Source organism: Lissotriton helveticus, chromosome 7 (genome assembly GCF_964261635.1).
Source record: "Lissotriton helveticus chromosome 7, aLisHel1.1, whole genome shotgun sequence".
In the NCBI taxonomy this organism is placed as follows: Eukaryota; Metazoa; Chordata; class Amphibia; order Caudata; family Salamandridae; genus Lissotriton; species Lissotriton helveticus.
Window position 1 is genome coordinate 130,663,757 of NC_136068.1, and position 17,370 is coordinate 130,681,126.

The 17,370-nt window shown below is 45.2% G+C and overlaps 1 long non-coding RNA gene across 1 annotated transcript; it reads right to left on the bottom strand.

Moving 5' to 3' along the window:
- Positions 1-332: 332 nt before the first annotated feature.
- Positions 333-11,582, bottom strand: LOC144766658 (uncharacterized). Its single transcript, XR_013597868.1, has 5 exons — positions 11,475-11,582; positions 1,875-1,981; positions 1,508-1,713; positions 1,011-1,116; positions 333-414 (listed from the first exon to the last, which is right to left on the bottom strand). It is a non-coding gene; the product is annotated as an uncharacterized LOC144766658 (long non-coding RNA).
- Positions 11,583-17,370: the final 5,788 nt, after the last annotated feature.

Genomic DNA, 17,370 nt, shown 5'->3' on the forward strand with positions numbered 1-17,370 from the left:
CTAATATAAACCTATTCTGACTTATACTTATGTTGGTTGTCTATTTACTTACTTATTTACTAATGCACAACCTGTTCTGATGCGTCTGTAGAACGTATCTTTTGTCTTGAATTTTGACCTTCTGTTCTGAATTTTTGTCCTGAATTTTGACCCTTTGTCCTGAATTTTTACACTCACTACCCTGAATTTGCACCCATGCCGGTTGGGCACTCTCCACATGCACTACTTCACTCCCAAGCACACGTTTATATGTTGAAATGGTTTCCCCGTAAAGTAAATACACAATAATTTTCAAAACAAAATATAAACAATCTCTTTTAGTTTTTTCTTTTCAGGCTTTTATTCTTTTGGTTTCAGCCACAGCCAACACGTGTTTCGTTGCAATTGGGGCGTGATCCCGCGACTTCATCAAGGCTGTATAAAATAAACATACAGAATTCCTCTGTATTAAATTTTTCAAAGCCTAATTGCATACAACATTCCATGTACATTAATCATTTGAACTAGTTGTATAGTGATCTTGATCCTTAACAAAATGTGTATTCATTATGAATTACAATTCCTTAACATAATTGTACATGCGCCTCTCAAAAATGGAGGTGTGCAGTAACCCGAAAACGATGGAGAGAATAACAAGTGGAGCACCAATTAATTTTCAAACTAAGAGTGCCACCTTATTGCCCAAGAGTCTCAAAGAAAAGACCAGTGCTGTATCTAAATGTTGAATTGTAGCCTAGCAATGTAGAAATACTTCGCTATGATGTGCATATTTAAAATCCCTGAATCACAGAAGACCAATCCCAAGTGTATAGAATAAGTCACAACCAACGCAGGCACCATAACTCAAGCATATTTGTCAAAAAGGAAATACCTATATATATCAAAGTGTTGAGCTCTGCAATTCAATTGAGATATACACAAGTATAAGTTCACTACAAGCCACTTCTCTTCAATTACCTGTTTCTCTAACCAACAATATCAGTCCATCTTCAAGTAAAAATAACACCTACTTTAAATGTGGTGATATTTCCAACCCACATTGGGGTTCCAAATTATGTGGCGCAATTCCAGGTAATGCGTCTAGCTTCCAGTATCCTTTGTATTTCACGTACTGTTCTGAAAAACATATAGTATAGAGATTAGCTAAACTCTCTAAATATTGATTCAATTAACTCTCACTGTGTATATAGACTAATTAAACATAGTCAAATCCCAAATTCTGTTGCCAGATATACTCCTGTTTGCCCCTAATACTTGTTAATATTCATGAGGCAAAATTATTTGTGATCCCAGGTCCGAGTGCCCTCAACGTTTTTCAAATCCCAAATCATGTTGCCAAATATACTCCCGTTTGCCACTAATACTTGTTAATATTCATGAGGCAAAATTTTATGGCTGGCTGTTCTTCATAAACATTTAAATGCTTCCCCAATCTCATGCCAGCAAACGTTTTATTCACCGCAAGTAAGTATCCCCACTAGCTAGACAGATTGAAACATCTCCTTACCTTTAGATTAGCAGAATATGGCGTCCCAAACTACGTTCTGACATCTATCGAGTGAGATATGAAGCTCATCTTAAATCCACCCGCCTCGGCGCCGCATCCGCGTTCAAGCGAGTTCTGGTTCCCGTGTAATGAAAACTAACGATGGACTAGCGTGTTTAGCCTCACGGCGGCCACCATTTTTAAGTGTGTTTAAAAATGATAGTGGGCTATGGAAAACGTACAAATCGTGCAGTTATAGTATTTTAATTCAAGCTGGGCATATTTATGTGTCCCTAAACGGGAATTCATAAATATAAAGTAGTAAAAATTATTAGAAAAATGAGCGAGTGTACAGCTTAATAAATTAAAATTAACAAGGTGTACTTACCAATAAATCATGATGAGTTTCTAAACAAGATATAGTGGCTTGTCAATTTCACAAGCGTGATGAATCCTCACAATAAAATGTATGCAGGCTAGTCAATTTGAGTGAGTCTATACGAAGTAAAAGAAAACCTAAGTTAGCGGGGATGTGTAAATAACAGCAGTGCCAATGCTGTACTTAGTAGAAAATATCAATCTCTGACAGGGCATAATGTCTCTCCATCAATTAAGGTCATAACAAAACATATAAAATAAAAAAACATAATATCGTAATACATTCCTTACTTTTCATCATATACACAGAATTCTTACAGTAAACGGAAAGGAAAAAACAGTTGCTTCGTTGCATGTTCTCTGACAAATTAGAAATATATTCAGCTTAACATGTACAACATACCTGGACATAGCCCATATTGTTTTTGTTTCATTGCATCATCTATGTTAGTTGTACACGTCAGTCACAGACACCCAAACCTGTCCTGAATGTAGTTTTTATATCGTTTGCCCAAAAAGTAATGTAACTCCTGGTCGATGTTAAGACCGCATTCAGTACTGCGAAGTTTCAATATCCATAACGCTTCTTTCTTGCGCAACATTAATTCCCTATTGCCCCCTCTGGGGTGTCTAGGTGTATGGTCAATACCATAAAACTCAAAGTGTCTATTGGTTATCTGTAGCGGGCATATGGACATATGTGCAGCCAGTATCGCATGTTGCCCTGTTTTACAGCCCGTACGTGTTCACCAATCCTCTCCCTTAATGATCTAATGGTGCTGCCTATGTATCTTTTTTTGCATTTACATTCTATAGCGTAGACAACAAACTTTGTCAGGCAATTAATGTTGGTCCTAATCTCATACCTCTTCCCATTGGGACCATGAAAGTGAGTCTTCTTAGGAGCAGCCCATTTACAAGCCACACATTGGTTGCAACCATAGAAGCCTATACTGTGTTGTGTCAACCAATTGTCTTTGTTGGGTAATGTGGGGTAGCTAGGGCTCAAGATATTCTTCAATGTTAAACCCCTTCTGTATGTAATGTTAGGTTTCTCCGTGATGTGTTTGTTAAGATATTTGTCTGCTCGTAATAGGTGCCAATGTTTCTCCATGCTTCGCCTCAGTACCCCTGACCAATTAGTATATCCAGTAATTAACCAGATTATATCAGCTTCCTTTGTTGTCTTTAAGTTGTCCCTCAATGTGTCCTCTCTTTTTACTCGGTCTATTCTAGATTCTGCCTTCCTCAAAGTGATCCCATCATACAATCATCTATGTATCGTCCCCAATACAAGATGGAATCATTCCACATAGTGCCTTCCGGATCCCAGATTCTCTTCTCCTCCAGCCAGCCCATAAACACATTGGCATACAAGGGAGAGAATCTGGAGCCCATAGCCACTCCCTGTTTTTGTATAAACCATTTATCCTGAAACAAAAAAACATTACTGTCCAAAATAAGTTCGACCATTTCGATCAGCATCTCGGTATAGTTCCATGCACTTGCTGCTCTTTTACTCAGCATTCTTCTAATTGCCATCAGTCCTGTCTCCCTCTTAATGCTGGTGTAAAGGGCTGTAACGTCTAGAGTTACCATATACAGCATCGAGGTGACTCGCACTACATCTCGTTGTATGCCGATGATCTGCTTTTATTCCTCCGGGAACCTGAGGAGGACTTGCACGGGGCAACCTCTATGTTGTCCAGCTTTGGGAGGGTCTCCGGTCTTAAGGTGAACTGGTCCAAGACCTGCCTCTTTCCTGTGCGACGGAGTCGCTCTCAACCAGCTGGACTGGGTGCCATTAGGTGGGAACCGGCATGCTTCTCGTACTTGGGGGTCCGAATTTATCACCTAGACCAAGATATGCTGGAGGGTAATGTGGGCCGGGGTATCAGAGCTCTGAAAAACTGCATGGAATTCTGGGCGAAGCTTCCTCTATCGGTTATGGGCAGAATTGCGCTGCTTAAGATGGTGGCGCTCCCCAGACTCCTGTACTATTTTCGTACACTGTCGATCTGGATTCCGACGAGAATCTTCAGGGAACTGAGGTCACTGATAGGGGGTTTCATCTGGAGCAGTGGTAGGCGGCGCATAGCCCTGGCAACACTGATGAGGCCCAGGTCGGAGGGGGGCCTGGCGGTACCGGACTTTGAACTCTATTATTTGGCGGCCCAATTACAGGTTTTAACGCAGAATGTGGCGAGGGAATATCGGGGCCCCGAGACTGGATGGGGGAGAGGAATCCCTCGTCATGAGCAGGCCTATATAGTTCTGCAGCAGAAGCTGGACCTGAGGGATCTGACGGGAGAAGAGAGGACCCTAAGACTTTGCTGGAATAGGATGCAAAAACGAGCGAGCAGGGACTCCCCACCCGTACGCACCGGAGATACCGTTGGGCATGCTGACAGCACTTCCGCATGGTGGAGACTGGACCCCGCTGGCGGACTGGGAACAGTTGGGGGTCCAAGTGGTGGGAGACCTATACGTGAATCAGGAGTTGGTGCCTTTTTCGGTGCTACAAGAAATGTTTGGCCTGCCAGAGGGAGACTTCTTGCTTCATGCTGCGGTCACGACTGAGATTCAAAAGCACTGGAAATCCGGGAAAGTGGAACCAGTGGAAACCCTTGCTTGTCAATATGTAGTCATGGCAGCGGGCACAGTTAAGGCGGTGACCTGCCTCCAATCCCGGTTGCTCCGGGAAGGCCTGCGTCCTTTGGATGCTCTTAAAACGAAATGGGAAACAAATGTGGGTCGACAGATACCGGATACCGCCTGGGCCCAAATCCTTCAACGGGCTCGGAAATGTACGAGAAACGCGCGTCTCCAATTCATCCAGTACTGTGTATTGCATAGGGCCTATCTAACGCCGGGGAAGATCCGGAAATATTTCCAGGTCCAAGATGCAGCGTGCCCGCGATGTCAAGAAGAGGGCGCTGAGCTAGACCATATGCTATGGCTTTGCCCCCACATGGGGAGCTACTGGGAGGAAGTAGGTGAACTTCTGAACATGATCACAGACAGACACAGAGTATGACATGGCCACCTGCTTGTTGCACTGGTTCCCACATACGGCCAAGACCAAGGTAACCAGCAAATTTATTGACTTAGGGCTTTTGCTGGCGAAACGTGAAATTACCTGGCATTGGAAAGCGAAAGAGGGCCCGTCATTTGAGAGATGGAGAAGGGAGTTCTGCAGGTGGGCTAGTTGCAAGCGTGTGGTGCGGCTCCGACAGGCTACCCGCTCAGGTCAAGAGAAAGCACTAGAGGTGGCTCGGTCTTGGGAGGCCATGGTCCAATCCTTGAAGGACAGCCAGCTGACTGAGGAGGAAGTGTAGGGTTCACATCTGCGTGATGGTTACCATTATAGTGTAGTTTTTGCTGACCCCGTGATAACTCAGTTGAGATGTATCAAGCGGATTGGTAAGCGCCCACACCGCCATTCATGTTCGGGGGGAAGGGAACCGGGAGGGAAGGGAGAGTTGAAGGGGACGACAAAGTGGAACTGTTAGTGATAGCTCCAGGGATAGTTTTAGCTTGTTTGTTAGGTATTTGGGGGGGAGAAAAGAAAAGCAGATACAGTCCTCCGTCTATTTGCCAGAACTGGTTCTATTACTGGGAAACGTATGTATGCATTATGACTCTGAAACTTGCCGCCCGTCCTCCGGGTTGAGGGCTGAATGGCTGTGTACCTCAAATGTTTCTGTTCTAAGGACCACGAACGTTGGTTACAGAGCTGTTGAATGGCATACATGTGTAATATCATAACTGCAATAAAAATATATTTTAAAAATAAATAGAGTTACCATATACATGTTGTCATCCCAGCCAAAGTCAGAGAGAATGCCTAAGATGTGTTTAGTGTCCCTGATAAAGGATGGTAAGTTCCTTACTAAAGGATTAAGAAAAACATCTACATATTCCGAGATTCTTTCCGTGGGACCCCCAATTCCGGAAATAATCGGCCTCCCTGGTGGAAAGGGTAGTGCCTTGTGTACCTTCGGTAATGTGTAAATGCATGGATACCTTGGTCTGTCTGGTTTCAGGTACGTCAGTTCATTGTCATCTATCAGCCCCAAACCATGCCATCTCCTCAGTTGGGTATTGATATGTTCAATTAATGCCCACATTAGGTTGGAATTTAAGGGTTCGTAACATTCTGGGTTATTAAGTTGTGTTAGGATTTCATTATTGTAGTATACACTTCTCATCACCACCATGTTACCCCCCTTATCCACCTCTCTTATTGTGATCTCTTTGTTTTCACATAGTTCTTTTAGTGCCTTTCTTTCTCCAAATGTCAAGTTATCTCTTCTCTTTTTAAACATATTTTTGTTATCCTCATGTCTGTCCAGATCAGCTAGTACTTGTTTATAAAACAAATCTATATTGTTCCCTGATGTCAATGTTATGTTATGTTATGTTAGAGTGCATTTTTATAGCGCGCGGCTACTCTAAAAGAGTGTCCCGGCGCTTTCCACAGGCAACTTACAGTGTTAAATCAACATAACAGGTAAAACAGAACCCAAAAAGAGAAAAAGCCACCTAAACAGAATGATTAAAAAGCCAAGTCTTCAAATTCTTCCTGAATTGAAGCAGGTTAGGAGTGCTACGGAGTGCCAATGGAAGCGCATTCCACAGCTGGGAGGCCTTAAGGCTGAAAGAGCGCCCCCCAATACGGGCCTTCCGCACGCGTGGGACCACAGCAGTGAACAGGGATTCTGAGCGCAATGAGCGAGCTGGGCGATAGAAGGCTAGTCTTTTCTTCAGGTATCCTGCGCCTGAGCCAAACAGAGCCTTGTGCACCAGCGTCAGAGATTTAAAAACAATCCGCTTCCGGATTGGAAGCCAATGGAGCGTCTGCAGCAACTCCGAAGCCCGTGCTCGTCTATGCAGACCAAAGATTGCCCGGGCTGCCGAGTTCTGTGCCACCTGCAGGCGCTGAACCAAATAATCCGGGAGGCCTAGGAAAAGGGCGTTAGCGTAGTCTAGCCTGGATCCGATAAGCGCCTGCACCGTGATCCGTCTGTGCTCCGCAGACAATAAGGGTAGAAACTTGCGGAGCATTCTGAGGATGCCGAAACAGGTGCCGGACAGGCAAAGGATGTGCGCTTTCAGAGAAAGTTTGTTATCAAGCTTAACACCCAAGTTCTTGGCAATCAAGGACGATTGAGCCGGAGGACACATGGCGGCCGGCCACCACTGTCGCCACTCGGGATCGAAGGCACAGCCGAAGAAAAGAACCTCCGACTTGCTGGAGTTGGCCTTCAGACAGTTTTGCTGGAACCAGCTAAAGACCCTGCCCAGGCAGTCCCGGATTCTCTCCCCATCAAATGTCTGATCTTTTTCACATGTGAAGAGGAGTTGTGTGTCATCGGCGTAGGACACGATCTGGGCTCCGTAAGCCTCAACCGCAGCCGCCAGAGGGGACATAAAGATGTTAAATAATGTCGGGCTCAACACCGAGCCCTGTGGAACCCCAACACCCAATGGCGGCATCTCGGCGGAGCTCTGGGAAACCCAGACCGTCTGGCGGCGGCCCTCCAGGAAAGATGTAAACCATCTGAGCACCGTCCCCCTTAGGCCGATGTCATAAAGCCTGGCGAGCAGCGCCTTATGGGGAACGGTGTCGAAAGCCGCCGACAGGTCCAACATGACTAGCATGGCCTTGCCACCCCCATCCAAGGTCTCCCTGATGATCTCAGAGACCTCCACCAACGCTGTTTCCGTACTGAAATTCGGACGGAAACCGGATTGGGATGGATGGAGCAGATTGTTAACCTCAAGGAAGTTCGACAAGACGCCATGAACATGTTTCTCGGTGATCTTGGCCAGAGCCGGGAGAAGTGAAATTGGCCTATAATTGGCCAAAGCCTCGGCATCAAGACCAGGCTTTTTCAGGAGGGGGATCACCATCGCCCTTTTCCAGGCGCGTGGGACACTCCCCGTACTCAAGGAGGCATTGAGGATCGGGTTGACCAGGGGATTCACCACTGCCGCCATCCCGGCCAAAAATTTGGCGGGGCAGGGGTCAAGTGGGGAGCCAGATTTAAGACTGGCTAACAAAGTCCGGGACATGTCACTGGAGACAGGTGGAAAGTCCTCCAGGATAGCCATATGCATGGCCGATGTTCCAAGTCCCACCCCAAGATCACAGCAACCCTCCTCCGTGCTTTCCGAGAAGGAGGCCTGAATTGCCTTAATCTTGTCGGTAAAAAAGGTGGCAAGATCACGCGCCCACACATCAGGTGATACAGGCGGGGGTGAGTAAGAAGTCGGAGACGTGAACTCCTTCACAATCGTGAAGATCTCCTTACAAGAGTTTGCAGACGCCTCGATCCTCCTGGCAAGGTATTCCCGCTTGGCACCAAGAACATCACGGTGATAGGCCTTCACCGCCGCCCTATAGACGAGTTTGGCCTCCCCATCATATTGATGGCGCCAGGCCCGTTCAGCGACCTTACATTGGCTGCGAGCCACATGTAGCGCTTCTGTAAACCAAGGCGCAGATTGCCGTTTCGCCGAGGACCGGGGGGTTGCCTTAGGGGCAAGGTCATCTAACCTCTCAGTCAGCCATCGCTGCAGGGCCTCCGTGTCTCTTTCCGGATCCCCGAGAGAGAACAAGGATGTTCCGTGAGCGCCTGCTCTAGCATAGCAGGCGTCACTCTGTATAACGCTCTCGAGGCCGATCTGGGTACCGTGGGGGCGCAGGTGTCGAACCGCCCATTCTCTAATACAGAGAACCCGATCAGCCTATGATCTGACCAGAGCACAGGCCACGTTTCAATGTCGACAATAGGGACAGAAGAAAACACTTGATCAAGGGTATGCCCTTTCTCATGTGTAGGCCCGACACAAACGGTGTCAGGCCAAGCGGAGATGTAATATCCAGCAATCTTGCCCCATCCGGATCGTCCGTGACATCAAGATGAAAATTGAAGTCGCCTGCCAGCAAACAATGCTGTGCAGACAACGCCAACTCCGAGATAGCTGTCTGTAGGTCCTCCCAAAAGGAACCCACCGGGCCAGGAGGCCTGTAGACCAACAGACCCTTAAGCGCTTGGCCTGGAGACAGTCTTAGCATGAAAGCCAGGGATTCAGAGCCCCCAATGGGGTTCACGGGAAGAACAGAACAAGAAATGTTCTTCCTTACCACCACCGCGACTCCGCCCCCCCTGCCCTTAGCTCTGTCTTGGCGAAAGATGTTATAGGTTGGAGGGATTGCAGAAAAGATATCCGGATTGGACGCCTCTCCCAACCAAGTTTCGGTCAAGAGTAGACAAAGAGGATTATCCCTGACCAATAAGTCGTAGATGTGCTGCGCATGTCTTCCTACCGACCTTGTATTAAGCAGCAGACAGAGATGCTTCGCAGGCACCTCGGTGGCCCTGGGAGCGCTACATAGCGTCCCCGTGGGCGACCAACCGCAGGCCGGACAGCGTCGTTTACCCTTGTATCGTCCAGGGAAAACTGAGCGGCACTGACAAGAAATAGTGCGCAAGGCGCGGAGCGACGCCGAGGTATAATGGATCATTTCGCCCACGCCTGACCAAGAGTCCTACGCCGCCCTGCCGCCTCCTGGACGCTGACGGGCGCAGACGGGCAGGACTCCGGCACGACTCAGGCTAAGCGAAGGCGTCCACCTGCGCGTGGGGAGCGACTTTAAATAGGCTCTCCAATGAGCCCTTGGCGCGCGCGACCGGTCCAAAATGGCGGCCGTCGCCAAACAACAATCCCCAAACAAAGATGGCGCCTGAAATGGAACCCAGGAACCCGGACCCACCAAAGTGGTGGTGCTTTGAGGCACAGAGGTGCACTTTATAAATGCGGTAAGGGGAGCGAGGCGCTAGCTGCAGGCAGCAAAGTCTAAAACCAGGGGTAAATAAAGCAAGCAATAACAAAAATAGAAAACGAGGACAGCTTAAAATAAGCCAGCGCTAATGCAGCGCAGTCGCAGCAAAGTGGTAGATGGTGTAGAACGCTACCCCACGAAGGACCGCCTTAAATAGGCTCTCCAATGAGCCCTTGGCGCGCGCGACCGGTCCAAAATGGCGGCCGTCGCCAAACAACAATCCCCAAACAAAGATGGCGCCTGAAATGGAACCCAGGAACCCGGACCCACCAAAGTGGTGGTGCTTTGAGGCACAGAGGTGCACTTTATAAATGCGGTAAGGGGAGCGAGGCGCTAGCTGCAGGCAGCAAAGTCTAAAACCAGGGGTAAATAAAGCAAGCAATAACAAAAATAGAAAACGAGGACAGCTTAAAATAAGCCAGCGCTAATGCAGCGCAGTCGCAGCAAAGTGGTAGATGGTGTGGGTGTCCATTTAGATTTTCTCTTGCAAATTACTCGAAATGTTGTAATCATTAGTTATGTCAAGATCCCTCATGATCATTTCAGGCGTAATCAATTCATCTTCACAATCAGTCAGAGATACTAACAGACGTGTATCTAAGATGTCTTGGATCAAATTCGCATCAGACAATATCATAGCCAGATTCTTATGCAATTCTTTATTCTCAGAGTTTGTAGCTTCAAAGTGTTTTTTTAACTTTAAACGTCGCACAAACTTAAACAAATCGATTTTCATGTCACAAACATCTCCAACTGAATTAGGACAAAAACTCATTCCTTTAGTAAGTAAAGTACACGCATCTTTAGACAAACATATATCAGTAAGATTAACAATATTCAAATCAGTTATTTCTTTTGGGTCCAGGATCTGGTCCTGACACCTGGTCTCTCTTCCTCTTGAGCACCCTCTCTTCATGCACCCCTGCACAAGGGAAGGGTCCCTAGTATAGCTCATCTAGAGGCACTATTCAGTCTGTTTCTTTCTTCACAAACCATGACACCTATCCCTCACTTCACCCAGTCTATCCTCGGGAGGCTGATGCGGCAGAGACTGTTGTTTGTTCCTGAGCACCCAGAACCAGTGCTCTAAATGGGCAGGTTCTTTCCGGTAGAGTACCTGCACTTCTTTAATTTTGAAGGGGGGGGGTGCCTGCATTTCTCAGCAGAGTGCTGCAATACATTTCATGGAAGTATGCCGGCACTTCTCAGAAGCAAGCAGGCCATCTAATCTGATAAATGGTTCTTTGCATTTCTTTATATCCATTTAACTCACTGCCCATACCTTGCAAATCTTTGCTGCAATAGCTTCAACAACATTATGGTCTTGCCCCTGCATTCTTCTCTCTAAACTCTTCTCGTGTCCCTCCTCCCCACAAACTCTCCACCGGTGTGTTCCCTCAACATCCCCACACCCCAGCATAACATGTTGGCGTCAGTGACCCGTGTTGCGAGCTAAAATATATCTCATTTACGACACGTGACCTTCGGAAACGGAAACTCCGAGCCAATATCTCAGCCCTATCTTCATTAATAATTTATAGCAATAGAGCCACATTTTCCTCTTTTTTCTGAAGATGAAACCTTACCAGCCAGGTGACTCACGCTCCCAGCCCACCTGTACTTTTAGAGTCAGTGACGACTCGAAAAACCTTTACGGCCGCTCCCTCGCGGGTACCTACAGTTACTATAAACAGTGATTGACGTACTATTGAATGTAGGCCTGAGGCCAGCAGGCAACTGCGATCAAAGTTACTTTACCGTGCTCATAGCAGTATAATGTTTCTGCTTCCTGTCATTATCCTTCGACAGTCCTAGGCCTCACGTACCATAACAATGCGTGCCTGTGCGCGCGGGCATGCGTGCTCGTAAATTATAAATAATGCGTGCCTGTGCGCGTGCTCGTGCGTGCTCTTCAGGCCTCAGCGTGCAGCTGTTACCTCATCAGTGAGCGTGTTAAGCATCGGAAACCTGTTGAACCTGTGGAACTCAAATTCGGGGTCAGTACGATGGAAAAGAAGAATTCCTTCATATTTTGGTCCTGTTTTTTCTACGCAACTATGTGGAATCTCCACACATGATGTGAGAGAGTATGGGTTTAAAATTCGATAAAGACAAAGGCGAGAATATTATGTTTTAGTATTCTTTGCTGTGAGAAAAAACGCAAAAATAGATTTTAAAAAACGTCACGTTTCTTTAAGTTCAGAGACCCAAGGTGAGTGGGACATCCTGCCTTTCACCAATCAGCATGCATTATTCCACATCATTGTAAAGAATTTTCCTCTGCAACAACGCACCCACAACCATGACGTTGAGAACAACATTCAGTCATCTTAAACTTAGATATCCCGCTAATATGGGAATTTCCCACTAGAATTAAACTAGCAACCTCTACAAATATGGAGAAAAAAAGTCGAATGGCAAGTTAGGGAAGTCTTTCCTGAAATAATGTGTTTTCAATGTCTATAATGAAGAGAGGCCAGGGATATAGCCCAAATGGATGCTGGTACCCTAGCTAACCTCCAAGGTAAAATAATTTTAATTTTAAAATAATATCGAGTTTCTTCATTGATAACTTTGATCTTGGCCACCGAAAGCTGAAGAAAGTCTCCACAGAAATTGTCATGAACCTTTGAAAATCATTTTTTGGATGGGCAAATTATGAATTTCTTCAGTGCACAGCTCCATAGAATCAACAATGAGCGGCACAAGATATAATCATTATGTCATTAAAATAAATTGTCATCCTGACACCCTTATCCCCAAGAAAAGTCACATTCACGTCAACTGCTTCGTGAAGCAGTGGAGCAGAGTTACAGCCGAATGGAACCTATAATGCCTTTAAGACATAGAATGTTATATATAAAAATGTCTGTGTTGTGGCGTGAGCCTGGCAGTTCTAAACCAAAACAGTTAACAGGTGGTTGGTAAGGAAGGACCACGCTTGAGTCGTGTATGATAATAATGTAATTGCAAAAAACACAGTTGATGGACAGAATGTAGAACAATGTCATACATTCACCCCAGTACAAGGACCTGGGCCTAAATCCATCGTTTTTTTGCACTCCACACCACCCTGGGTAAGACACTGGCTATATGCAAATCAGCTCTGACCCTGTGCCTCATGGGAACAGTCCAGTCCGAACTACCAAGCCATGTCTTTCCCAGACCGGAATCAAGCATCCAAGGACCGGTTTCTGGCTATCAGCCTTCATCAGCCTGGATAGCTTGACTCCAGTGGTGTGGAGAGCCTGGGACTCACGTCTGAGCATACCCAGCCCACTCGGGGTGAAAATTGCAAAAAACACAGTTGATGGACAGAATCTAGAACAATGTCATACATTCACCCTAGTACAAGGATCTGGGCCTAAAAAATCCATCGTTTGTTTGCACTCCACACCACCCTGGGTTAGACACTGGCTATATGCAAATCAGCTCTGACCCTGTGCCTCATGGGAACAGTCCAGTCCGAACTACCAAGCCATGTCTTTCCCAGATCGGAATCAAGCATCCAAGGACCGGTTTCTGGCTATCAGCCTTCATCAGCCTGGATAGCTTGACTCCAGTGGTGTGGAGAGCCTGGGACTCACGTCTGAGCATACCCAGCCCACTCGGGGTGAAAATTGCAAAAAACACAGTTGATGGACAGAATGTAGAACAATGTCATACATTCACCCCAGTACAAGGATCTGGGTCTAAATCCATCGTTTTTTTGCACTCCACACCACCCTGGGTTAGACACTGGCTATATGCAAATCTGCTCTGACCCTGTGCCTCGTGGGAACAGTCCAGTCTGAACTACCAAGCCATGTCTTTCCCAGACCGGAATAATGTAATGTCATGCTATGTAAAGTGAACCTGTGCCTTCTGTTCCATAAACATAAAAGATGTGTTTTTTTGGAGGAGAGACAGTTGTTTTGCAGTGATCTTTTTAGGATTTCTTGAGAGACAGACTGACAGTCTATTTTGCAGATTTATTTAGATACTTATAATTATGCTTATTCTTTTGGTTTATTAATTAATCTTTTTGCCTTCTGAAATGATACTATTTTTTAACACACTACAAAGGGGAACACTAAATAAATATATCTTGAAAGTCCCCCCAAAATGTTTTCTTTATACAAACAGGTCATCAAAAAGAGTGAAGGTCCGATATATATTGCAGTTTTTGCCTTTGCCCTGGGCTGAGAATTTCTCTATGAAGAATAAAAACTCTGTGAATAATAGATATTGGCTGAAGTATTCTGAATGGACTGAATGAAGACTGGATTTGGACTGCGATATATATTGGACCTTCACTTTTTTGATGTTTTTGGGTAAAGAAATCATTTTTGTGGGACATTCAAGATATGTTTTTTCATATTTTTTGTGCTCCCCTTTGTAGTGTGTTTGCATTGGAATTATAAAGAGGGTCTCTTGACAGTGGGACATAGTATTATTGATTCTAGGTATTCTTCCACAGGTGCGGTATATTGTGTCATTAATGTCTTTGATTGGCGTTTTGATACTACTTTTAGTAAACCCACAAGATTATTAATTTTAGAATCTTGTCATGTGCCGGTTTTATTAATAGCCTTAGACTAAGTCTATGTGAGACCCAGACAGTCCTGTTCCTGCCTAATGACCTTAAAGCATCAACAAGTAGTTTTGTGATGACAGACATTGGTGAATTGAGGCGGTCCAGGGGGGCTAGGTACAAATAATGGCAAGTTGTTATGAGGCATGTTGCTGGTGGTAATGGATTGGTAGGAGTGCGAAAGGTATGGACTTTGGGCAAGCAGGACATGAGGATAGGGAGGTAGAAATGCAAACAAGGGAATAGAGACTTCAGATAGCTCGAGTCTATTTACAGGAATACGTGAGGGTTTGAACCTTAAATGAAATTCATCTGTGGTAGAGGATTATCGAATTGACAACCCTCATAGACGCTGAAGATTTAGAAGTTGCGGTATATTTGTTTCTTACGCCCCTCATCAAGCGTCATGGCATAGTCATTGGGTAGTCAAAAGGTTTGGTATGCCGGCCTCACCCGAGGCACCTCTGGAACAGTGTAGAAGTGTCCAGAGACCAACAATTGTACCTCCAAATGGAAGGGAACACAAGGTCGAACTATGAGGAAAATATTAAAAACAGTTAGCACACCTCAAGCAATTTATTCGGGAAGGTGAGAACTGTTGACTAAAAGAATAGGGTATATTCGGTAATCGAGTGACTAGATTACCATATACAATTGGTAGTTAAAAGTCGACATGTTTCAGCTCCTTATGGCCCAGCCGGGTCTGTGGAGCTTTCGTCAGGACAAAAACAAAGCAAAATGTACTTACACAACTTGTGCAGTATTCATGTGTTTAAGTACTCACAGATTCATTTCCCTGTATTTTGGATACATAAAACACAACATAATATGATTCATATATGTGACATCGGCATACTGGACTGGCCACATGCGTCGCAGTCTGTGACATCTTATTCTATTTAGAATGTGCCAAATTGTAAAATGTGCGTGAAAATGCATGCACACATACTCTCTATGAGTGATGAAAAAGTGGGTAGAGAAGCAGGTTAGAGTCTCAGTCAGAAACGATCAATTCTTTGTTATGGAATTCACAGAATTAAGGTGACCACTAGCAAGCAGGCAACCTTAGTATAGTAACACTGGTGTGATTTTGAAGGAGCGCTAGCAGTGTCATTGGCATTAGGATTCAATAAACATTATCTCAGTATCTTTTTAGTGCTCAGTTCGGAGGGCAGGCTGGTGAATAAAGAGAAGACGCTAATGCATCTTCATATCATTTGTCACACACTCCGCACTTAATTACCTGAGTACACGGAGGAGAATTCCTCTTCAGAGTGCTAAGAGTCAATGCAGAATTTACTGAAAACGATAAACACAATGTGAGTAGTCATGTTAGACGGAGGGGCCCCACCCGGGATTCACACGGCAGGGTTCTCACTTACCCACATGTTCGTCCGTTCGTTGCTAGTACTGACTCTGCCTCTGGAAGCGCCGAGGCGCGGAGAGGCAGCGTGTTATGACAAGATAGCATAGAAATGGACAAGGTCTACATTGTCGGGAAGACAGACTAGCGTCACGGCAGAGAATATTATTGCAAAGTTTACCAAATACACACAATTTCTTGGTTTTTGCTCAAAAATTAGGTATTAAAAAACACAATTATAATGTGTTAACCAAAAACGCTATTTAATACTGATACCTAGAATCAGATAAAATCTGCAGACTAATGTCATGAGATAAGTCAAGGTCTGAATTTTACCGGACAAGTCCCCATGTAGGGAGCCTCACATACTGTTAGTAGTTGAAATGAACAGTGTTCAGTTCCGGTCAGATTACACACTCGTAACAGATAAAGGGTTGGTGTACCTCCTCATATGAAAAACGATTAATTTCCAAAGAGGGGTCATTCTCCTCTAGAGTGTTAATGTTGTCACACCTCAGTGGGGAGATCTATAATAATAAGAAGTGTGACGGAATGAGTGCAAACATAATGCTCATGTGGAGTTGGTCTCAATTTAGGTTGCACACTCCTCTAGAGTGTTCATGTTGTCACACCTCAGTGGGGAGATCTATAATAATAAGAAGTGTGACGGAGTGAGTGCAATCAAAGTGCTCATGTGAAGTTGGTCTCAATTTAGGTTGCACACTCATAACAGATAGGGATCTCCCTGATTCTTGTGATCAGAGCTGAGCTTTACGCAAAACTCAGGAAAAATGGTGCCAGGGAATATTATCGTTCATCCCAAGCAAGTGGGTTTTCAAGCGATTCACCCATCTTTGCTCCTTTTCGAAAAGGATTTGTTCAGAATTAGTGTCTCTCTCTTGCAGCACCTCAAGGACTGTCCACCTCAAGTCATCGCATGTGTGGCCCATTTCGACAAAGTGGGCACATAGTTTTGTCGTATTCTTTTTTAGCCTCACATTGCTCCGATGTTCTCCGATTCGGATTTTCACCTTCCTGCATGTCATCCCAATGTATTGTCCTTTTGTCCAATAACGTATGAGGTCCAAAAACTGGTAAAGAAAAAGTGGTCCATCATCACCTCGGGTGCTTTTAATTGGCCAAAGCCGAGATTTGCCAATAAAAGGACAAAAAATATCAAAGATGTGTTGGTCCACACAAGACCCCTTAAGAAACAATCACTTCCAAGAATCAGAGACCATACCATGGTCCCGATGACAGGACATCACCCCTGCGGGACGTGTGGGGTCTGTAAATTTACTAAGAGTACAAAAATTTTGCAATTGACTGACCAACTACTATGGACCCAACGCTATCACACGAATTGCAACTCGACCCACGTGATTTACCTCATCACCTGCCCCTGCCAAAAACAATACATTGGGATGACATGCAGGAAGGTGAAAATCCGAATCGGAGAACATCGGAGCAATGTGAGGCTAAAAAAGAATACGACAAAACTATGTGCCCACTTTGTCGAAATGGGCCACACATGCGATGACTTGAGGTGGACAGTCCTTGAGGTGCTGCAAGAGAGAGACACTAATTCTGAACAAATCCTTTTCGAAAAGGAGCAAAGATGGGTGAATCGCTTGAAAACCCACTTGCTTGGGATGAACGATAATATTCCCTGGCACCATTTTTCCTGAGTTTTGCGTAAAGCTCAGCTCTGATCACAA